The sequence below is a fragment of the Prionailurus viverrinus genome, chromosome D3, assembly GCF_022837055.1.
Source record: "Prionailurus viverrinus isolate Anna chromosome D3, UM_Priviv_1.0, whole genome shotgun sequence".
In the NCBI taxonomy this organism is placed as follows: Eukaryota; Metazoa; Chordata; class Mammalia; order Carnivora; family Felidae; genus Prionailurus; species Prionailurus viverrinus.
Window position 1 is genome coordinate 38,811,245 of NC_062572.1, and position 23,891 is coordinate 38,835,135.

The window sequence follows — 23,891 nt, forward strand, 5'->3', positions numbered from 1 at the left end:
CCCAGCACGGAGACAATATGGAGAAGATGGAAAGGGGAGGGCACATCCCAAGAGGGCAGTCTATGGAGGATACAGGGAGACAGTGGGGGGATGTGAGAAGGAGTGCTTGGCTACCAGCCTTGGTTCTAATGCTCTCTGGACATTATTTTCCACACAAGTGATGATCCAGCAGTAACACGTGCACAACAGATCTGGAAAACCCCTCAGGACTCCTGCATTCATCCACCAGCTCTTGTTTGACTTTGCATCTTTCTTTGTTCACTCTGGCCCACTGCCTGGAGCATCCTTTCCATGATCTCCACCTAGCTGACTTGTCCTCCATGACTTAGCTCAGGCATTTCCTTCTTCTGGAAGCCTCCACAAACCCCAGCATGGGCTCTGCACTCCCACGTCTTCCATATCAGCCTGGAGTAGCAATAAGCATTAAGTGGGCATTGTGTCTTTCCATGTCTGTCACCTATTGTAAGTTGTGAGCCCCTTTAGACAGAGCCAGTGTGTCCTCTGAGTGTTTCTTCCTCAGCATTTTAGTGTATAGCAAGTACTCAACAAATGTTTGCTTCTTAGAACTACATCTATCTGCATCATGTCTCCCTTTATGCAGTTTCCATATATTCTTTGCTCAGTAGAGGAAATTGTTCTTCCAGGGGTGCCTGGGTGACTCAGTAGGTTAAGCGTCTGACTCTTGGTTTCAGCTCAGGTCATGATCTCATAGTTTCATGGGTTTGAGCCCCCGCGTCAGGCTCCGCACAGACAGTATGGAGCCTGCTTGGGATTCTCTGTCTCCCACTATTCCTCTCTCTCTCTCTCTGCCCCTCCCCCACTCTCAAAATAAATTAATAGACTTCAAAAAAAATTAAGAAATTGTTCTTCCAAATGCTGCTCTTGTTCATTTTCCTAAATAACCCAGTTAACAATGATCATGATATCGATAGGCATTAATAGAAGGATCTGAGCAGAACTCTTCACTCAGAGACTGCTTCTTTCACCTGTCCCTCAGCCTAGCGAATTGCCATGAAATTTTGCTTGGAAAAGTTTGATAGCCACTGCAACTTCCCGACTGCTCGGTTGTATTGACCTTGGTCTGGCACTTCACAGTTACAGAAGGCAGGTAACTGAGGCTCTGGTGGTGACACTCAGGCATCCACGTCTCTAAAGTCTTATCAGATCATTATGATGGGGAGCAAAGGCTAGGTGCCTCAACCTCAATCTAGTCCTGTTGGTCTGCCCAGTATTGTCTGTCAGATGGTAAAGCGAGATTGTTTCTCCTTACCGAAGGACTGAGACCATTTTAGAAGGGCACTCCAATGTCCTTAATATGCCACATGCCTGCCTCAGTTCCCATCAGGTATGATATCTGCTTTCACCTAGTGTGTCAGGGGTGATGAGACCTAATCCAATGCTGGTGGACAGATAGCCCCAGGTCTTTATCAAGAAGGATGGTGCAGGGTATATGTCTGTTCCCCTGCCATATAGGACGTCGAGGACACCATAGTGTCGCCGAGCTCCATGCAGACACTTTGTACTATGGTTTAATTTTGACAAAATGAAGCACCGAGTTACCGATTTTCTTGTTCGCTTTTATTCTCTGCTTTTTGGTGAGCATTCCTGCACCGAGTGCCTTAAAATTGCTAAATTTAGTTCTCTATCTCTGATTTAAAAAAATCTTAAGCAAGTGTGAATTTTTAGACTCCTTGGGGCTCACTGTCAGCTTATAGCACTGTCCTCTCCTAAGCATTCCTGATTAGAAGTCTTATTGCACGTACATAGCCAATAACTGCGTGATCATCCCTGTGACTTCTAAAATGAGTACAGTCTACAGAATGGAAGTCCTGTCAGATATCTGAAAATAAATTCTGTAAGCTTCTGGGTTCCTTGTCATATTCTTTCGTGTGGCTACAGCAAAATGGCCAGAGAAAACCAAAACTGACTAATCTCTGCTTCCCTGGGGCTTTGAAAAGGAGCATGAGATTTCAAATCACACAGACCTGGGGGTCAGGCTGGGTTTTGCCATTTACACAAGCAAAAGGAAAGCTTACTTTAGCCCTTTTAAAAAGCCTGTAGAAATGTGGTCTTACTAGTTCTCTTGGGTTTGTCTTTTCTGGAAAGTGTCTTACCGTGAGGGTTCTCATTCTTCTGCCACTTGTGGGGGTAGACTATTTTCCCCTAGTCACTGGCCATGTGCTGGACTCTGCTGAGTCATAGCCCATGGAATGGACAGATGCCCCTCCCCCTGGGGGGCCTGAAAAGAGGTGAAGTACAACAAGCTTCCTGTGCTTCCTGCCTCATGGTTCTCAAACTTGGCTGTGCATTGAAACCACCTGGGAAATTTCAAAAAATCCTAATCCCTGATCTCTTCCCAGATCAATGAAATTCTGGGGGTGAACCTCAGGCATCAGTACCTTTTGTAAGCTGCTCAGGTCATTCCGATGGGCTCCAGAGTTTAAGCGCCTCTATTTAGATCTAGTTTCTTTGCTTTGCTCAAAATTGTAGATTAGGTTGTGCAGGTAAGACTTCTTCTTTACTGAAGCATTGAGGCCATTTCAGTAGAGAATTGCAATATGATCAAAGAAAGATTAAACTTCTTGCCACTTTGTACTTTGCCTGAGTTTCTTGGAAGGTACTTGAAGACCCGTCACCAGGAAGAGGTCTCCAACTCCTGACCTTACCACTCTAACAGTCACGGTCAAAGGGACATCCTTTCTAGAGCTCCCCATCCAAAACTGTATGTGCTGCCCCCAGGAGAAAATTCACTGCCGTTCACAGGGTGGTCCCTGTGCCCTGGACCCATCCTGATAGCCTCCATACTCCTCCCTCTGCTGGTTCTTCTAGCTTCCCTGGTGCTCCATCAGGGGACAGTGATGTGTCCGTGGGGTACACATCTTACAGCAAGAGAGAGGATCCAGGTCTCATTATCTTTTCACTTCTGTGAACTGTGTGGGTGTGCTGGTTCCTGTGACCAAAAGGATCCATTACAAAGGATCCAAATAGGAGACATAGTATTTGGAGGAGGTATAGTCTAATCTAATAGTAAGATAGCAATCACAAATGTTGGGACGTGTCTTTTGTGTTCTACCTGGGAATGCCTACCAGAACTTGGTTGAATGCATGCATTTCCCTAGGGTGAGCATGGGTAGTTCTTCTCACATCACCAGATGTTTTTAAAAAAAATTTTTTTTAACAGAATTTATTTTTTAGAGCATTTTTAGGTTTACAGAAAAATCTCATGGAAAATATATTTTCACATACCCCCTTTCTTCTTGCAGTTTTCCCCTATTATTAACATCTGTCATTTGCATGGTACACATTACAACTGATGAACCAATGTTGATATGCTGTTACTAACTGAAGTCCATAGTTTGAATGAGGGATCACTCTTTGTGTTGTACATCTTATGTGTTTTGGCAAATGTATAATGACACATATCCACCATGACAGTGTCATCTAGAAGAGTTGTACTGCCCTAAAAATGCCACATGTTCCATCTATTCCTCCCTCCCTTTATACCTCTGGCCACCACGGATCTTTTCTACTATCTCTATAGTTTTGGTGTTTCCAGAGTGTCATATAGTTGGAATCATACTGTAGGTAGCCTTTTCCTACTGGTTTCACCTAGCAATACACATTTAAGCTTTCTGTGCCTATTCATAGCCTGATGTCTCATTTCTTTTTATCACTGAGCAATATTTCATTGTTCCCACAGTTTGTGTATCCATTCACCTGTGGAAGGACATCGTGGTTTCTCTCCATTTGGGGTAATTATGAATAAAGCTGCTGTAAACATTTGTGTGCAGGTTTTTGTGTGACATCGCTTTCAATTCAATGGGATGGATACCTGTGAGCACAGCTGCTGGATCATATGCTAAGACCATGTTCAGCTTGTAAGAAACTGCCAAACTGTCTTCTGAAGTGGCCATGCCATTTTTCATTCTTGCCAGCCATGAATGGAAGTCCCTGTGGGTCTCCATCCTCACTAGCATTTGGTATGGTCAGTGTTCTAGAGATTCACCCTTGTAACTGGTGTCTAATGGTATCTCGTTGTTTTAATTTGCATTGACTTATGATGTGCAGCATCTTTTCTTTCTTCCTTTTTTTTTTTTAAGAGAGATTGAGCATGAGCAGGGGAGATGGGCAGAATGGGCAGAGAGAGAGAAAATCTTAAGCAGCGTCCATGCTCAGCATGGAGCGCAATGTGGGGTTTGATCTCACAACCCTGGGATCATGCCCTGAGCCAAAATCAAGAGTTGCATGCTCAACTGATCTGAGCCACCTAGGTGCCCCTGCAGCATCTTTTTATATGCTTACTCTCCATCTGTGAATCCTCTTAGGTGAGGTGGCTTGTTCAGGTCTTTGCCCATTTTTCAATGTAGTTATTTGCCTTCTTTTGTTATGTTTTAAGCGTTCTTTGTATATTTTGGATACATACAGTTTACAGTTTGCCTTCTCATTCTCTTAATAGTGTTTACAACAGAGCAGTTTTTAATTTTAATGAAGTCCAGCGTAACAGTTTGTTTTTTCACAAATTGTTCTTCTAGTGTCATGTTTTTAAAAAACATTTTTTTTTAAATGTTCATTTAATTTTGAGGGAGAGCACGAGCAAGGAAGGAGCAGAGAGAAAGGGAGACACAGAATCTGAAGCAGGCTTTTCAAATCACACAGACCTGGGGTCAGGCTGGGTTTTGCCATTTATACAAGCAAAAGGAAAGCTTACCTTAGCCCTTTTAAAAAGCCTGTAGAGGGGCGCCTGGGTGGCGCAGTCGGTTAAGCATCCTACTTCAGCCAGGTCACGATCTCGCGGTCCGGGAGTTCGAGCCCCGCATCAGGCTCTGGGCTGATGGCTCAGAGCCTGGAGCCTGTTTCAGATTCTGTGTCTCCCTCTCTCTCTGCCCCTCCCCCGTTCATGCTCTGTCTCTCTCTGTCCCAAAAATAAATAAACGTTGAAAAAAAAAATTAAAAAAAAAAAGCCTGTAGAAATATGGTCTTACTAGTTCCCTTGGGTTTGCCGTTTCTGGAAAGCATCTTACCGTGAGGGGTCCCATTCTTCTGCCACTTGTGGGGATAGACTGTCCCCCTCTGAGCTGTCAGCACAGAGCCCGACACAGGGCTTGAACTCACAAGACAGGAGATCAGGACCTGAGTGGAAGTCGGATACTTAACCGAGCCACCCAGGTCCCCTCTAGTGTCATGTCTTAAAAAGTTATCACCAGCCCCAGATCACCTAAATTTTCTCCTACATTATTCTATGACGTTATACTTTTCTGTTTTATGTTAAGCCCATGATCCAGTATGAATTAATTTTTGTCAAAGATATAAGCTCTGTGTCCAAAGTTCATTTTCTCTCATGTCGATGTCCAATTGTTCCACCCCATTTGTTGAAAAGTATTTTTTTCTCCATTGAATCGCTTTGCTTTTTATCAAAGGTCAGTTGACTACCATTGCGTGAGTCTATTTCTGTGTTGAACCCCCTTTCCCTGCTGTGTAGGGAAAAGACAATTTGGCAAGATTCCTTATCTTTTCACTAATTTTTGTTTTATAAAATAGTCTCATCTCAGTAGATATTTAATTCTGCTCTTGTTTGGTTGTCTGTTTTCAAGTCCCTCTCTGTTCCACCTCACTGGGTTTAAGGCCTTGGGGGAGAGCTGAGTTTATTTGATATTTGTTTCCTCATCTACAGAATAAGAATGATTATTCAGGCCTCATAGGGTTATCTTGGGGGGATAAATGACATTCTTTATTTAAAGTTCCTGCAAAAGAGATGTTGGATAAACAGTAGTGATTCTAATTCACATTATGATAAACAATGAATCAGGCTACACTCTAGTCATAGTGATGCCTCATTTCACATTGAACTTGGGGATAAAATGGCAAGTACAGAATCACTTCACAGTACCCAACATGTATTAGATTCTCAACAGATGTTTACTAAATTTAAATCGAGGGGCACCTGGGTGGCTCAGTCAGTTGAGCTTCCGACTTAGCTAAGGTCATGATCTCATGGTTTGTGGGTTTGAGCCCTGTGTCGGGCTCTGTGCTGACAGCTCAGAGCCTGGAGCCTGCTTCGGATTCTGTGTCTCCCTCTCTCTCTGCCCCTTCCCCACTTGTGCTCTGTCTCTCTCTGCCTCTCAAAAATATATAAATATAAAAAAATTTTTTTTTAATTTAAATCGAATTGTGGAAGACATTTTATTCAGGTAGCTCATGCCCCTTCAGAATGCCCAGTGACGCCTTGCAGTCATCAAACGTGGTTTGCGCTGTCAGTGACAAGGAATGCTTTGGCTAATAAATAATATTAATGAGAGCTGGGTGCAGATTTTTATACTATTCCTGAATCTCAGGTCCCCTCGCCACCAAGTCGGCTGTTCCAAACTGAGGTCCAAAGCCACATTCCGGTTCCAGGGCTACTCCTCTGATTCACACTCCCAGGAACCAGACACCATACCCTTTGACACTCTTCTCTGATTCTACCTTTTCTTTTGTTTATTTAAAAAAATTTTTTATTTATTTTTGAGAGACACACACACACACAGTGAGAGTGGGGGAGGGGTAGAGAGAGTGGGAGACACAGAATCTGAAGCAGGCTCCAGGCTCTGAGCTGTCAGCACAGAGCCTGATGTGGGGCTCAAACTCACGAACCACAAGCTCATGACATGAGCCAAAGTCAGATGCTCAACCAACTGAGCCACCCAGGTGCCCCTTCTTTTACTTCAGCTCCTATCAAGTGTTTTTAGTCACCCTAGTCTCTAAGTCTTTCCTTCTTTCTCCTTATTGCTGCTTCAGAGTGAAGCTTCTTATGGTGCAGGGAGCTAGCATCCCTCCATGGCTGCTTACAGGCAACTCCAGAAAGTCATAGGAAGTGATGGTTGAGAACAGAGGCTCTGGGGGCTGTCTCCATCTCTGTCCCAGCTCTGCCGTGTACTGGCTGTGTGACCTTGGGTAAGTGAGCTGACCTCTCTGGGTCTCCACATCTTCACGTGCAAATCGAAGATTATAATTATAGTGCCTCTTCTATAGGATCATGGGCACACTGAAGGTGTTTTATGTGAGTGAAGTGCTTGGTGTATTTCACATCAAGATCTCAGCAACCATTACTGTCATTAAGCAAAACATATAGAAAGGGCCTCTGTGTGACGTTGTGATACTTTTAGACTACACCCACACAAAAGCCAGCATTATTCATACATACCAAAGTGTTTTACAAAAACATAACTTACTTATTTATTTATTTATTTATTTATTTATTTATTTATTTTATTTTATGTTGTTTTATTTTTTGAGGGGGGGGGGAGGTTGAGCGAGCAGGGGAGGGGCAGAGGGAGAGGAAGAGAGAGAATCCCAAGTAGGCTCCATGCTGTCGGCTCAGAGCTGGAGGCAGGGCTCAGTCTCATGACCATGAGATCATGACCTGAGCTGAAATCAAGAGTCAGAAGCTTAGGAGTGTCTGGGTGGCTTAGTTGGTTAAGCTTCTGACTTTAGCTCAGGTCATGATCTCACTGCTGGTGAGTTCGAGCCCTGAGTCAGGCTCTGTGCTGACAGCTCAGAACCTGGAACCTGCTTTGGATTCTGTTTCTCTGCCCCTCCCCCACTCACACTGTTTCTCTCTGTCTCTCTCTCAAAGTTAAATAAACATTAAAAATAACAAAAAGAAGCAGAAGCTTAACCAACTGAGCCACCCAGGTTCCCCCAAACAACATTTTTAGATGGAAGAGATTAGAAGATTAGGGTGCCCAATGCCTCCATTTTGTCAGAGAGCACAGACAAGAGGTTGGGGCCATGCAAACTCACACAGTGGCTAGGGTGCAAACTCGGGCTCTCCCAGCATTCATGTTAAGGCTTGGCTGGCCCACCACCCACCCTAGGACATCCGGGGTTCCATACCCATCACTGTTCAAAGCCGTATGAAGTCCAACACACAATTATTACCATTCTCCCCTCTGATTCTAACCATTTCATGCTCCAATTGCCATCAAATTGTATTGTTTACTCACTTATGGTGTTGATTTCACCCCTAGAATATTCTTTGGGACAAGAACTATTTCTCTTCCTCTGTGTCACTGGCTTCATACAGGCATAAAGAAAAGTGTTAAATGAATGGCACAAGGTGCTTGAAATCTGTTGGGTTGGGTGAGGTAAGGCAAGAATCCATTAATTCAATAAGTGATCCAAACGACCAATAACCCGGTGCTGTTCAGGAGGTGTCGACAGAGTTCCCGGGATGCCTTAGCTGTCCTACAAATCGTGGCTCTCATTCTCTCTTTGGTGTTTCTGCACTGGCGCTCAGCCCTGGGGAACTGCTGTCCTTGTCACCTCTGGATGTAGCGGAAACAAGTGGCAGCTGGCTAAGTCCTCAGCTGTCAGGTGGCCAAGCAGCTGCCGCCAGGGAGGCCTGCCAGGAAGCGCCTGCACCCGGCGGGGAAGAGAGGGCGCGGGCCCCACAGGAATGCTGTGTGTTTAGGGAGACTTCTCCTTGTCTACAGAAAAATATGACACTGCTTGTTGCTAATTCTCTCGGTGATCATTTTTGGGGGGTTAGTGACATCTCAGTTAACCAACCAGGCTAGGGAGTGAGGTCGTCTGGTAACAACATTCCCCAGCGGATGAAGGGAATCGGCACCCACGCAGCGGCCCTGCGTCCGCAAGGCTGCTCCTTTCCACAGGCACAACGCTTCTGCTTTGTGCTTCAATCCCTCCTTCACTTCAGTCTCCCAACTTCCTCTCTCCAGTCTTTCGATCAGAGGAGGCCATTGCAATATCATCGAAATATTTTTGAAGGCCTCATAAAAGAATAATTTAGTTCACCTGTGGTGACTTTGAGGTAACAGAATCTTCTCGAGAGCAACAAATATCCCTTCTCAGCAGATAGAAAGTCCTAGAGGAAAAACATTGATTAGAGACTAAGCAGTTACAGTAATTCTGAAAAACAATGGGGGAATTGTCAGCATAATGAGCAGTTAAAATGTAAATGTCAAGTTGCCTACTTATCCTGTTGCCTAGCCCGGTTGAATAAATAAAACTGAAAAGGTAAAATTATTTTTCCTTTTGAAATTTGAGCTTAAACGTTAGCCAGTAGTAAACTCTGGAAATCATAGAGAAATGTGCTGTGTATTTGGCTTATCAACCAAATCTGCTGTCCAAAACAGAGATCGGACCATACTACAGGAACTTCAGAAGCTGTTTACTTTTCTCTGTAGAATGTACACAAAAAGCTGTCTATGGGCCCACTTTTGGGGCTCTGACTTTCCCAAGCTCCCACCCTGGGCAGGAAGTTAGGTCCTGGTGGTGGAGATCAATTTGAGAATGTTCATATGCTGAATATTCAGGCTTGGGGCAAGTTACCAAACTATTTTTGCCATACTGTAGCAAATTCCAAATGGCCCTGGGTTCAATCTTTGGATATATTTGTTCTTTCAAATTCTTGTTTCTTTTGGATTCTCTGAAGAACTAACAATCGGCACAAATTAAGTACGCGTTACACCGCAGCTGTCTTTCTATGATTTTGGATGCCTTTGGACATGGTTAAAGTTCTAGGAAGAAGGCTGAGGCATATGCAGAGGTTTCTAGCTGTGGGGAAGGATTGTTGAAGCTCACGGTCTCTCCAGAGCCTGAGCCTTATCTATTGTTTCCATTTGGATGACTTGGTACTGAGGAAGTCCTCACTAACCCCAAGTATGCAGAGATTTCTCTCGTGAGTAATGAATAAGAGATAAATCCTCCCTTAGGTGCTCATCTAGCTTTATGAGTAATTCAGGGCATCTCATTCAGCTTTTTCTACTTGAAGCATTCCAGTCTATAAATTGAGAATAACGAAATCCAGCAGGTAGGGTTCTGATGAGAGATACATGAGACAAGGTATATAAAGCCTCTGGCACACGGGAAGTGCTCAACAACTGTTTGTTCTCCTCCTTTTTGTTCCATCTGTTGATTCCTTTCCATCCTCAGTTTCACTTGCCTCCTCATGGGAGACTGGGTTTTGGTGACTATCACTGTTCCTGTTAGAGCTTTAAAATGCCAGCTATCCCTAAGGACGTTGGCTTCTCTGAAGCACATGGATCGATGAGGCACAGGATGGCTCAGAGGGAAGTTTCTGGGCTTTGCAGGCAGCCAAGAGATCCAGTTACCCAGATTCAGTACACCATGTTTACAAAGCATTGCACGTTTTCATGTTAGCTTGTATTTCAGAAATGATTTGTTAAGAGGGAGACAAGATCCTGGCCAAACCAAACTACCATGTTATGATTTATACATCCAAAATCTATTTTCCAACTACAGTTCTGATATTTTAAAAATAAATCTTGCTCTCAGGAAATTTAGAGCCACTTTGGAGATGTCAGAGAACAGGGTCATGCAGATGAAGTGCGGGCAAGAATTGCAAACCCAGCTGCTCACCCGGCCTCTCTGTGACACTGGAGCCAAGTCCTGTGCTGTGACAACCAGGTGATGGTCACGCCGCCCTTCTCAAGGGTGTTAGCCCCAGCCAAGGAAGTTTCTTTAATTTCTAACCTTCAGCCAGGAAATATTACAAGCAGCTTCTAATGACTTCTCATTACATTTTATAAGTTATGCTATTGTTCAGTTATTCAAAATTCCTTAGAAACTTCAGCAAATATCTAAGTATTTTTTAACGTGCTAGAACAGAAAATGGGATGAGTTGACAACAATGAATGCTGTTGTTGTTGTTGTTGTTGTTGTTGTTGTTGCCTTAAGTGAGTGCTAGGCTGAGGCTGCAGCTGGGCGAGAATATTTGTACAGCCTTCCAGTCTTACTTTCTAAGGGTCTTCTCCTAGGAAATGTCGTGCATGGCAGTCACCTCTAAGGGTGACAGCTTGTCTTCTCAATGTGTTCTGAAGGTACATGGCGTTGTTTATATCTTCACATAGGTATTAGATTGTTTTAAATTATAGGCTGGAGGGGTGCCTGCATGGCTCAGTCGGTCGAGCATCCGAGTCTTGATTTCGGATCAGGTCATGATCCCAGGGTCGTAGGATGGAGCCACGTGTCGGGCTCTATGCTGAGTGTGGAGCCTGCTAAAGATTCTCTCTCTCTCTTTCTCTCTCACTCCCTCTGCCCCCTCCCCCACTCATGTGCACTCTCTCTCTCTCAAATAAAATTAAATTAAATTAACACTATTAAACAAATAAATAAATAAAACAAAATGCTCGACATTGCAAAGTATACAGTGCAGTTTGTTTGAGTTCCTTTGCTTTAAAGGACTATCATTATTCTTCACAGGTGACTATCAGGTCTCTACATCAATGTAAATCCTCAAAAACTCTTTCTGAAATGACATCGGCAAACTGACAACTGGAGTTTTCACGACTGCTCCAGGATTTTAGCTTAAGGGTATTTCACAGCTGGAGTTGTAATACCTATTTACTTTCCACTGCCACACAGTCTCCAGTAGAGTTGCATTTTTCTAGCATATGAGATGCTGATAAAAAGACAGAGCTCTCATAGTGCTCCCTGAGTTTTATGTGTTGAGCAAAAGGGCTCTACGTTATCATTTTAACTATGAATGCCAAACGCTCAAAATGAAAGTCCAATAAGATTTGTTTTATGGGGTGCTCCCTTCTGTCTCGGCTTCATCTGTCTTGGGAGTTTATCAGCACACATCAGAAAATATTCCCTGGTGGGCGTTAATGGCAATCTAATGGTGCCCATGGTGCATAAGGTGGTCATGTTCCTAGCGCAATATTAGAATAATGTTTAGGGAACAGCTAGATACATAAAGTTTAATTAGTCGGAGAACAAATTTTCCAAGCTCCAACAGCGTAACTATTTGCTGCCTATCAGTATAATAACTGCTTTCCAAGCCGTACCACCCTGAGGGAGTACGTGCCAGTAATGATGATGATGATGAACACAGCCCGTCAGAATTTCTGGAGTCTTAAACTTCCCACCCTGAGCACAAATTTCCTGTCTCTTTGCCCCCACCTCTCACACTCCTTTACCTCCCCTGTGTCCTGTGGAGGTTCGAGCTTACTCTTTAGGAACTGTTTGTTGTCCACTCCGGCTGCCATTCACTCACCAGACATTCACTGAGCACCTACTGTATGCCTACTTCCTGGTTCCTGACTCGATGGAGCGTACCATGCAGTGCTGGCACCCTCGAGTCACCTGCCTGGTTGTCTCTTGACTTCTCCTTTCTGCATCCACAGCCGGGTCTGAAGGATGGCGTGTAGCCTTCAGCGGTCATGTGGGGAACAGATGGTCTTACTCTGTTTCCTTGAGCCTGAAGTACCTCATGCCACATGCTTGTGTCCCCTCCCTGCTCCCAGCCTCCCAGTCTGTAGAAATCCAGAGAGGCTGGTGTGGCCTCCAATGCCAAGGGAGCGGGGCTGCCCTCCCATCTTCAAAACTCCGAGCTTCCAAAGAGGTAGAACACCAACCCAAGTGTAGGGAGGCTCACCTAAGACTTTTGCTACCATAGCTAAAGTAGTTCAGTGAGTTGTTTCTTTTACTCAGTACCCAGTAAAATTGCTTGCAACTCTGAAGTATACTGAAAAGCTAGAGAGGTTAGCTGGGTTCCCCAGCCTGTAGGACAACATTATACCAGTTAGAAAATGCAAACGGCTCTTCTTGGCGTGGACAGATTAGAAGCACGGAACCCCGCTTGGGGCAAATGCAACCTCACAGACACAGAGTCAGGCTGGCCTCCCATGTGCTGGGCTTCAGCCCCCACTCTTCCCTTGTGCTGCTGCTTTTAGCCTCACAGGAACCACACCTCCATGGTGGCAGTCCTGGTTTCTCTCAGTTTAGCAGGAATAGGGCTTTGGTGGGCAGACTGGGGTCTGGAAGTGCCAGGCAATCTCAGCCTCAGCAGGGCACTCTTCCAGGAATGTTATTTCCACACTCAACCCCTGCATGGCCAACTCCCATTGGGTCATGTCACCTTGATATGGGGCGCGTGGGTGGGAGGTTTGTCTGATGTACCCGTGCTGGTTTTAGCGGTCTTCCACGTGATCCCATGGCATCCGGTGCTTACCTCTGCCACAGCCCCCAGAACATTCTAGCACAATGGTTAGTCTGTTGGCCTCATGCTTGGAACGTGATCCTGTGAAAACAGGGACCTTTTTACTCAACTTTGGTCTGACTTCCCAGTTGGGCGTCACTCTTAGCTGATGAACTTGCATCTTATTTGAAAAAACAGAATTAGAACAGAACTTCTACATGCCTTGATGACCAAATCTACCACCCACCTGCATCTGTGCACACTCTGCCTTCTCTCCTGGTACATGACACAATGGCCCATGTGCTTATCTGTGGCCAAGCCCTGTCATCCACTCCAGGACAATCATTTTCAAATCGCCTCTGCCTTCTGAATCACTGGTTTTTCTCTCTAACCTGCATTATTCCCCTCAGAACGATGGTATGCTGTAACATTACATCTTCCTAAAAAAATTTCTCTCCAACTACTGCCTGATTTCTCAGTTCCACTTTACAGCAAAATTGCTTTAAAGAATTGTCCAGATTCTGCCTGTACCTCTACCCTTTCCATTCTCTCTTGAGCCACCTCTAACCAGGCTTCCCCCCCACCCCACCCAAAACACTCCCTGCCACTCCACTGACCCTGCTGTCATCAAGGCCACTGGCGGCCTCCAAGTCACCAAATCCAACAGTTCATTCTCTGTCCTCATATACTGATCTATAGCACCATTGGTTGGAGGTGATGACCCTCCTTCTGGAAATTCTTTGTTCATTTGATTTCCAGATCCTTATCTCTTGTCCTCCCTCACTGGAAGCTTTTCACACACCTACTGGAGCCTCTCTATCTTCCCAGCTTCCAAATACTGCAGCACCCCAAGGCTGAGCCCTCAGTATTTTTCTCTATCCAGATTCATACCTTCTGTGATCTTGTCCAGCAACAGGGCTTTAAATATAGACTACTGCCGACCTTGAACAACTTGGGTTTGAACCACTCAGGTCCATTTATACACAGATTTTTTTTTTCAATAAATACAGTATAGTACTGTTTAAAAAAAAATTTTTTTAATGTTTATTTATTTTTGAGACAGAGAGAGACAGAGCATGAATGGGGGAGGATGAGAGAGAGAGGGAGACACAGAATCCGAAACAGGCTCCAGGCTCTGAGCTGTCAGCACAGAGCCCGACGTGGGGCTCGAACTCACGGACCACGAGATCATGACCTGAGCCGAAGTTGGCCGCTTAACCGACTGAGCCACGCAGGCGCCCCAAGTATAGTACTGTTTAACTGTATTTCCTCTTCCTTACAATTTTCTCAATAACATTTTCTTTTCTCTAGCCTGCTTTATTGTAAGAATACAGTATGTAATATATACAACATGCAAAATATGGGTTAATTGACTACTTATGTCATTGGTAAGGCTTCCAGTCAACAAGAACAGTAGGCTATTGGCAGTTAAGCCTATACTGAGTAGTTAAGTTGTAAAGTCAAAAGTTACACACAAAGTTTCAACTGTGCGGTCATTCCCAGAACCCCCGAGTTGTTCAAGGGTCAACTGTACAAGCTGATGATTCTCAGAGTTTTATCTCAAGCCCACACTTTGTCTCTGAATTCTGGGGTTATATTCCCAAATGCTTACTCAGTACCTTCACTGGGATTTCTAACAGGCATCTCTAACTTAACATAACGAAAATGAAACTCTTGATTTTTTTTTTTTACCCCAACCCAATTCTTCCTGTATTCTCCCTGCTCCATACCCGGTAGCTCTGTGTTTCCAGTGTGGGGTCCAAAACACCATTAACTCTTCTCTCACCTCACCTCTGGTCCACCAACAACCCTGTTGGCTCTTCCTTCAAAGTGCATCCGGAATCTGAAGTTTGCTCATCAATTTCACCGCTACCTATCATGGGGCACTCTTCTGTATCACGTAGACCCTTGCTACTCAGGGTGTGGTGTGTGGAGCAGTGGAACCAGCCTTGCCCGGGTGCTTGTTAGACATGCAGGATTTCAGTCTCACTTTAGACAAGACGAGTCAGAACTGCATCTTATCTGGTCCCCAGGTTGTCCGTTTGTATGTTAAATTTAGAGATGTTCTGATTTAGATGAGTGCAGCAGCCTGCTAATTGTCTCTCTTCTATCCCGGAGCCTCTTAATTCTATTTTTCACACAGCAGTCAGAATGATCTTTTAAATATATAAGTCAGAGGATGTCACTCATTTGTCCCAAACCCAGTGATGGCTTTCCTATAGCTAATGTCCTCACTACGGGTCAGAAGCTTCATTCTGATCTGTGCTTCCATCCCCCTACCCTCTTTTGTGGCTCATCTCCTACTCTCCCTTTGACCACTCAGTCCAGCTACAAGGGCCTCCGTGCTGTTCCACCCACTTGCAAGCACATATGAGCCACAGGACCTTTGTACTTGCTGCCTGGAATGTCACTTCATGGGCAACTTTTTCCTTCAATCAGATCTCTGTTTAAATGTCACCTTATTGGACGTCATGAATAAAATAACATCCTTCCATCACCCTTTAAACCCTTTTCTCTGCCTTATTTTTCTGCATATTTCTTCATATCAAACATTCATTTGCTCATTGTCTGACTCTCCCCAGTAGAATGCAAGTTCCAGGAGGTCAGGGACTGTCGCTATTATATCACCTGTTGTTGGAAGGGTGCATGGCACAGAATAGTGCATGGTATCTGTTCCTTGAATAGTGACTGAATGAACAGATAAGTATCCAGGTGTTTTTGTTTTTTGGATATTGTGTTCACCACATATGACCGATAACATTTGGCAAATGCCTGGGGGCTTTTAGGAAAAATGCCACGGTTTAGGAGAAGGCTTTAGAAAGTAGGGATTTCTTTGGAGCTTCATCAGCTGATACACTTCCTGCATGTCCTCCCTCAAGGCCTGAGCACTGGAGTCAGGGAAGGGAGACCCAGCCTCCCCAGTCAGGAGGTGGGAGGGCTAGAACATACATGCTGTCTGTGTGATCTCGGCCTGGCCCGGCTGGAGGATTGACTCCTGGAAATGTGGTAAAAACCGGGCCCAGACCCAGAGTCAGTTTTCTCAAGCGCTTACCTCATCTGCTGGCTGACTTGCCCTTCACTTGATGCTAAGCTTGTGGGTTTGCATAGAGCAGCCTCCAGCTGGGTTTTTATAATCAACAGTGAAGGTGAAAAGTCTGAGCAGACCTGTCATGGCGGTGTAGGCTAATGGCACCGGGGCTGCTGGAAGGTCGGCGGTAACCAGAGGAGACAGCTGGACAGTCAATAACCCCCAGGTTTGTGGTGTCCAGAGTGCCGGGCACGGACCTCTTTGCCTCTCGGTCACACGAATACCAATGGACCAATACCAAAGATGCCTTTAAAAAGCTTAACAAGGAACTGTATCCTGAAAGTATCCTACTCCATGATGTTTATTAACCTGGAGGGAAGTAAATGCTGAGAAGGATTGTATTTAACCGGGCAGAGAGAATTGGCAGGCTTAACTTACAGAGGAGCTGAGTTCCTCTTTGGATAGAACTCACTGTTTTAAAACATATTTTCCCTAGTGCTTGTGACAAGCTGGTTTCAACTGCACGTTACTGTTTTCAGTTACCTTCTGAGATTCTGAGAGTCACACGGCACTATTGCTGGAAAAGGCCTGAGAAGTGTTCTTGCCCAAACCCGTCTGTTTCATAGATAAGGTAACAGAAGTTCGGTGGGATGAAGCAACTTGCCTGCAGCTATAAGCAGCAATGTTGGGAACGCTCTCGGGCCTTCCCAGGGATTCACTGGCCCATCTGCCGCGCCCAGTGGTGAAGCCACACTTAGACAATCGATGCAGTGACCTTGCATCAAAGTCACGGCCAGAGTAAAATCTTTAGCACCTGCCACTTTCAGGCCTCAACACTCTGACCACCACCTTGTCCCCGGACAAAACACAGCCCTCCTTTCCTGACTCCTGGTCCAGGTATAAAGCCTGGAGTAAGTCTCTACCCCTGTAAGTCTCACTCTGGGAAAACAACTTCCTATCTCAGTTCCTCCTGTGGAAAATGGGGGCCAATGCTACTAACCTTGTAGGATTGCTGTGACATCCACAAGAAATGGAATGAATTTCCTATAACCTTGTAAATACTACGTAGCTACTCCCCTCCTCCATGGAGACCCACTTCTTTATTGTCTTGCCTTCAACTTTTATGAAGTAGGAAATGACTCTGGCGAAGGCAGCCCCTGTTTGACCTTGAGCAAGGTGCAAATAAGTGATACACCTTAAGGTGTTCAAATGGCCAGAGGCTGTTTGGACCCTTTAGCAGAAAGAGCTGGCTGTCTCCTAAAGCCCTAGGAGGTCTTTAAAGCCTAGGAGCCTAGAAGGCTCCTAAAGCCTGAGAGGTCCTGAGCTGCCTCTAGCCTGGTAGTAACTACCCACTGTCTGATAAGAGAAGTCCAGGCAATGCCAGCCAATGCCATCTGTGAACCTTCCTCTCTTCTCTGTGTCCATGGTGACAAACAGGTGCGTCTCTTCCACAACTCCTTGCACATTCCTGACTGCACAGGAGTCAGGAAAAATGACCACACTTTGAAATGGGTACAGTAGAGAAGATTACTGGGTGTAGTCATGGTTCTAGAGAGAAACAGAACTAACAGTAGTGCTATATATATGTTGTGTATAATTACACAAATTACACATAAATTATACAAATATAATAAGGAATTGGCTCATGCGATTATGAATGCTGACAAGTCCCAGGATCTGCAGTTGGACTGCAAGCTGGAGACCCAGGAGGGCTGATGGTGCAGTTCTGGTTCAAAGGCCAGCAAGATGGGCACCAGGGAAGAGCTCATATTACGGTTGAAGTCTAAAGGCAGGAAGAGTCAGGAGGAGTACCTCCCCTCTCTCTGCCTTTTTGTTCCTTTCGGGTCTTCAGCAGGTTGAATGAGGCCCACCACATCACAGAGGGCAGTCTACTTTACTCAGTCTACTGATTTGGATGCTAATCTCATCCAGAAACATCTCATAGACACATGGACTACAGTGTTTGACCAAACGCCCAGGCACTGGTGGCCAGTCCAGGTGACACATTAAATTAACCATCACGCTGAGTAACCTTTCAGTGGGATGATGGGCACACCCCTCGGGATTATCTGCTTCTTTGGGGCCTACGCTTTGCTTGTCCTTGAGTTAATTTATAACTCTGTAAGTCATAGAAAACTGATAGTAATTTCCAGTGATTTTTGTCCACAGAGAAGATGCAAATGAATTTTTTTCTGGTGGAGATATAATTGATTTCCCACCTGGGGAAGAGGCCAGTTTGCATCTATTTATTTATTTCAGTATTCCTAAGTGCATATATATGTTCTTTGGATCCTCTCTTGAACTTTTTTTTTTAAATTTGAATGATTCCCTCACTAATTCATAAGTGAAATAAAATCTTGACATGTGTTCATAAGACATTTTTAAGAGAGTCATGATTTTACCTACCTAAAAATTATCCTTTGATATTGGGGACCTCCCATCCTACAGGGTATGACTCCCATGGACCTGCTGATGAGACCTTCCTTGGCTTCTGCCATCTGAGCTCCTGTAGCACTCATTGTCCATACAATTCAATAACCCTGTCTTCTTTCTAGTGTTCTTTACTTCCATGTGACCTCTCCAAGCACTCTAGACATCCTTGAGAGTAAGGACTATGTCATGTCATTTTGGATGTCCCACAGCACCTGTCACCCTGCCTTTCACAGGACAGATTATTTTGTCAACATTTTTTGCCTTACAAAGTCTCGAACATCTTGGAATACTTCAATTGCCTCCTGATTACTAAATATTGACTGGGCATCCAAGTGTTAGTTTTGGTTGAAAATAATAATAAATAATAAGTGAAAAAAATGCCTAAGGCTTGAGGCACCTGGGTGCCTCAGTAGGTTAAGCATCTGACTCTTGATTTCGGTTCAGGTCATGACTTCACAGTTTGTGGGATCAAGCCCCACATCGGGCTCTGCACTGACAGCATGGAGCCTGCTTGGGATTCTCTTTCTCTCTCAAAATAAATAAATAAATAAATAAATAAACTTTAAAAAAGTGCCTAAGGGGTGTTTGGGTGGCTTAGTCAGTTAAGCGTCGGATTTTGGCTCAGGTCATGGTCTCATGGACCGTGGGTTCGAGCCCCGCGTCGGGCTTTGCACTGACAGTTCAGAGCCTGAAACCTACTTTGGATTCTGTCTCCCTCTCTCTCTCTCTCTCTTCCCTGCTCATGCTCTGTCTTTCTCTCTCTCTCTCAAAAATAAATAAACATTAAAAAAATTTTTTGAAATGCCTAAGGCTTGCATATTGTTTTCTGTGTTGCAGAAATGTTGTAAGCATTCTTACATAACGTCTAAATATTTAATCCTTACAATAACTGCTCAAGGTTGTCATGTTCCAATATGCAATGTTTCAAATGATGAAGCGAGGCTGAGAGAAGTGAAGTAGCACAGCTGTGGATAAATACACCTATGAACTGTCTGGGATCTCTCCTCTCCCTCTTCCATTTACACCTGCAGCTCAGGTGAACACACTTCACCTGCCTACCTTTTGGCTCAGTCTCTCTATTATGCCTCTACACCGTGGGACTGCTCCCAGTGCTTCCAGATTCTGGATGCCTTCCCGCCTGCCACTAGACCCATCAAGATGCCCAGGTGCCCTGTGGTCTTTGGAGACCTTATGGATGCAGAGAAGCCTAGACTGAAGGAGTGTCTGAGTCACAGTTTGGGTTAGTGTGTCCCACAGAGGGTTCTTGGTGCTCTTATTGCTCTTGGTGCTTGGAAAGTGATTCACGAAATGCTTCATCCATGCATTCACTCACTGAATCATCCACTCGCTGTGCACTGTGTGATGGGCCCATGGCACTTGGACTTCCCCACCCTGGGGGGCCACAGCTGGCTGTGGTGGCAGCAGCTGTTGGCGGGGCTGGGGCAGGGGGAGGGAATCCAGTCACCCGTGGCCACAGGAGCCTCACGGGCAGAACCACCAGGCACTTGGGAGCCTGCACTCCCCCTGGGAATGTCCCTCTCTCCATGAGAGAGCACATTAAAAGCAAACAAAAACCACCATTACAGGTTAGAAGAGGCTGGAGAGGGACAGAACACATTTCATGTCTTATATTTTAACTGCACCTGCTCCTGTGTTTTCAATTAGCAATAATCGCGCCTCGGATAAACCTCATTGGCTACGATACTGCCACTGCGCAAAGCTGCTCCTGTGTTTTCAACATGCGCCCCATGCTTTCATTTTGCATTGGGCCCCACAAATCGCACAGCTAGCACTTGGCTGCAAGGCTGAGCTTATGACCAGAGGAGGGTCTTTTCTGGTCAGCCCCTCAGGTCTCAGACAATTCACCTCCTGTGCCCCTGCAAGCACACATGAGGGTTTCAGGCATTTCCAAATCTGATCTACAAAGGAGGTAAAACTTGGGCTGTACTAGGAACCCAGTTTGAATACGAATCCTCCATAAAGTGAAAGAGGGTTCACTACATTGTGGACATGGAGGCAGCTCATGGGGTTTGTAACCCAGACTCTGCCCTTTACCAGCTGGGTGGCCTGGGGCAACTTTCGTAGGGTCTGTCTGTACATTAGAATGGAAGGTAAAATAGTACTTAGCTCAAAGGGCTATGCCTGCAAAATAGTGAGCCTTCAATGAATGTTAGCTTGTTTTATGCATTTATTGAGCACTTGTAAGTGTTGGGGCCACAGAATTCAGATATGTATATGAATCTGCAAAGATTAAACCAGGAGTGGAAGAACCCTGTAGGAATGGAGAAAACTTGATCAGCCTAAAGACATTTGTATTCAGTATTTTAAGGGGCACCTGGGTTGCTCAGTCAGTTGAGCATCCATCTTTGGCTCAGGTCATGATCTCAAGGCTGATGAGTTTGGGCACCACGTTGGGCTCTGTGGTGACGGCTCAGAGCCTGGAGTCTGCTTCAGATTCTATGCCTCCCTCTCTCTCTCTGCCCTTCCCCCGCTTGTGTTCTCTGTCTCTCTCTCCCTCTCTCTTTCTCAAAAATAAATAAACATTTAAAAAATTAAAATAAAACACTGAGGGGACAAAACCCAAAATCTACAGAATGTTGTGGGCCATATTTTACCCACAGGCAACCATATTAGTGAACATGATTATTTTTTAGAAAGATTAGTTTCCCGTTACTGCTTCTTTGTTTGCCAGTAAGCAAAATAATAATGCACTAAGGTATAGCTCCTGAATTTATCATTCTGTACAAAAGAATAGGCAATACATTGCACAGCATGCCGAGAAATTTTTCAGGGTTTGAGAGAAAGATGAGTCTACAATATATAAAATATTCATAACACATAATGCATATTTTTGAATTTTGAACATCGATTCTTTTTTTTTTCCAATGGAGTTTCTTATTTGGAAATGAGTTGCCTCTAGTGAATGATATTATTTAGCTAAGGGTGATAGTAGCAACACAAGACAGAAAAATAATCCCCCCCACCCAGACTCTTTGGACTGTCTGTCTCTCTGAGTACCATACCAGCCCCCCACCCCAACTCGGGTGCCTATCCACAAACTACACAGTTTCTGCTCTGATTAACTCCAGATTCTCTCTGCTCCTTACTTACACCTCCCCCAGTTTCTTCTTACAGTGACTCCCCAGCTATTATGGCCACAGTCTGTGTGTTCCATCACTTTTCTGTTAATTGTTAACCAACTCTTGGCTCTCCAACATTTGCAACCACCATAGCAGCATTCCCCAAACCCACACTTTTAACACATATCAAAGTTCTGTCTTGTCAATGCAAACGAACATAACTCAGATGGACACATGATTGAAGGAGTTCCAATCATTGCCCTGAAATTGATCAGATCAGACACACTGCCCGTTAGGTTCTGCAACCAGATATGTAGTAATCACGTCCTTAAAACTTTATCAGAAGTCCAAGTAGATGTTATGAAACGTTGAAGTTTTTCTGGCTATAAATATTTTAAGTGAGAGAGTATGTCAACTGATGCCAAACTGTTGATTTCCAAACAATATCATTCTAAATAAAGATCCCTTCCTTGATATCAGCATATGCATAAAGAATGCATGGTAGATAAGATAGAGGGTGAAACATGAAGCAGATTACCTTTGAAGGATGTTTCAATTCCCACAGGATATAATGGAAATTCCTGAAACTCCTAGGGAAAGAGATAAAACAATGTGTTCTCTACTTTGATGGATAGGATGCTAATGTTTTCTCTTCCGGAACACACATCCCTTAGGAAACAGAAGCGCATGGTAATTGGTTGAATTTTTAACTAAGTTGCTGCCTTCCACCCTAAACATATGGAGCTCTGGAAGTCCAGATTTGTTTTGGTTACCTATTCGTAGAGGAAATTGACCTTCCTGAAGATAGGAGTTTAAATGGCCTTGAGAATTCTCTTTGGTTCCTCTAAAGCTGCATTAGCACACCCCTATTTTGTATGTACACCACACACACACACACACACACACACACACACACACCTCTGCACACACTCACACATGCGCACAGATGCCTGGAGAAACACGGACTAGCTTGGACTCACAGTGGGAGATTGTAAAAGACGCACAATACTGGGGTCCCATCTCCTGTTTGTTAAATGAATGAACGAATGCATGGTCCCATTCTGTAAACCGTTCACCATGGGAACATGAGAAAGGAAGCAAGCAAAACACAGGCATAGGCAACTGTAATTACAAGAAGGTGTAATTGCAGGGTGGCAGGGACTGGATTGACTTAATTTCTGTTGCAGGACACCTACCAGACAGAGGAGCACAGTAGGTCACCCATGTATATTTCCCCCATGAGGTGACACATCCTCCATTGCTTGCCTCCATCCTTGGCTCCCATGGCCTCTGTTCTCACTGGCCATGAGTGCCTGGATGTCCTGGAGGATTTCAGAGGCTGTCTTGTTATTCACATACACTGTGTGCTTATAAAGCACCCAGCTCTGAGCAGTACTCAGCAGCAGGAGTTGGGCACACTGCTAGCACTGACGAAATGTGAACATAGAGAATTGGAGAACTTCCCCAGTAACTCACCTGTGGGCCTCAATCCTTCTCACAGAATCTCCTTTAACATGGGGGCAGAGAGAGAGATCCTTGGCAGTATAACAGTGTAAGATTAAATAAAACAGCAGTGCAGTAAGCATCGGTTATGCTTTGGTAACACTGCTCATTTATAAAGCTGTGTATCTACGGTACAAATGATCCTTTGCAGCAAAGGCATGAGCCTTGTTAACTGGATCCATGTGAACTGCTCAGCTTTAAAAATCAGAGTTCTATTAAATATTAAAGAATGAGACCGAATATAGCTTCTCACAACCCAACCATGAAGTTACATTAATGGCCAAGATAACATGTAGAAACTACAGCAGAATCTCTTCCTATTTTGAATCTCTTTCATGTTGTACAATAATAACCATTTTTCTTTTTCTTCTGGCTCATGAGTATTCCTTTGTATGAAACAATATCTACTTGATGGTAGGGAATTTTGATAGTTCCAAGAACATTTCTGCCTTACCGCACCATTACCTCTCCTCTGTGTGTTCAGGGCCAAAACCACTTTCATGGATTCACTTACACACTTCACATCCATGGAGAAGTAGATTCTGGAATGACGGCATTTGCAGGAGTAACTATTTACTCAGAAAGTGACTAATGGACCATTAATGATTTCTCAGATTGAGATTTATTCTCTCTGATTTCTTACCAAATGCTCCTAGGTAGTGAGCAGTTGGGGCTGAGTCACTGCAGAGCCTTAGACAGACACAAACCCTTCAATCATCAAGGACTGATTAATCTGTCAATCCTATGCATTGAGGGTGTTTGAAAGGAAAGAAGGAAAGAAAGAAAGAAAGAAAGAAAGAAAGAAAGAAAGAAAGAAAGAAAGAAGGAGGGAGGTAGGGAGAGAAGGTAGAAGGAAGGAAGGAAAGGGAAGGAAAGAAGAAAAAGAGAGGAAGGAAGAGAGAAA

General features: G+C 44.5%; 1 pseudogene; it reads right to left on the bottom strand.

The window, feature by feature from the left end:
• Positions 1-19,940: 19,940 nt before the first annotated feature.
• On the bottom strand, positions 19,941-20,126 carry LOC125149770 (uncharacterized; annotated as a pseudogene).
• Positions 20,127-23,891: the final 3,765 nt, after the last annotated feature.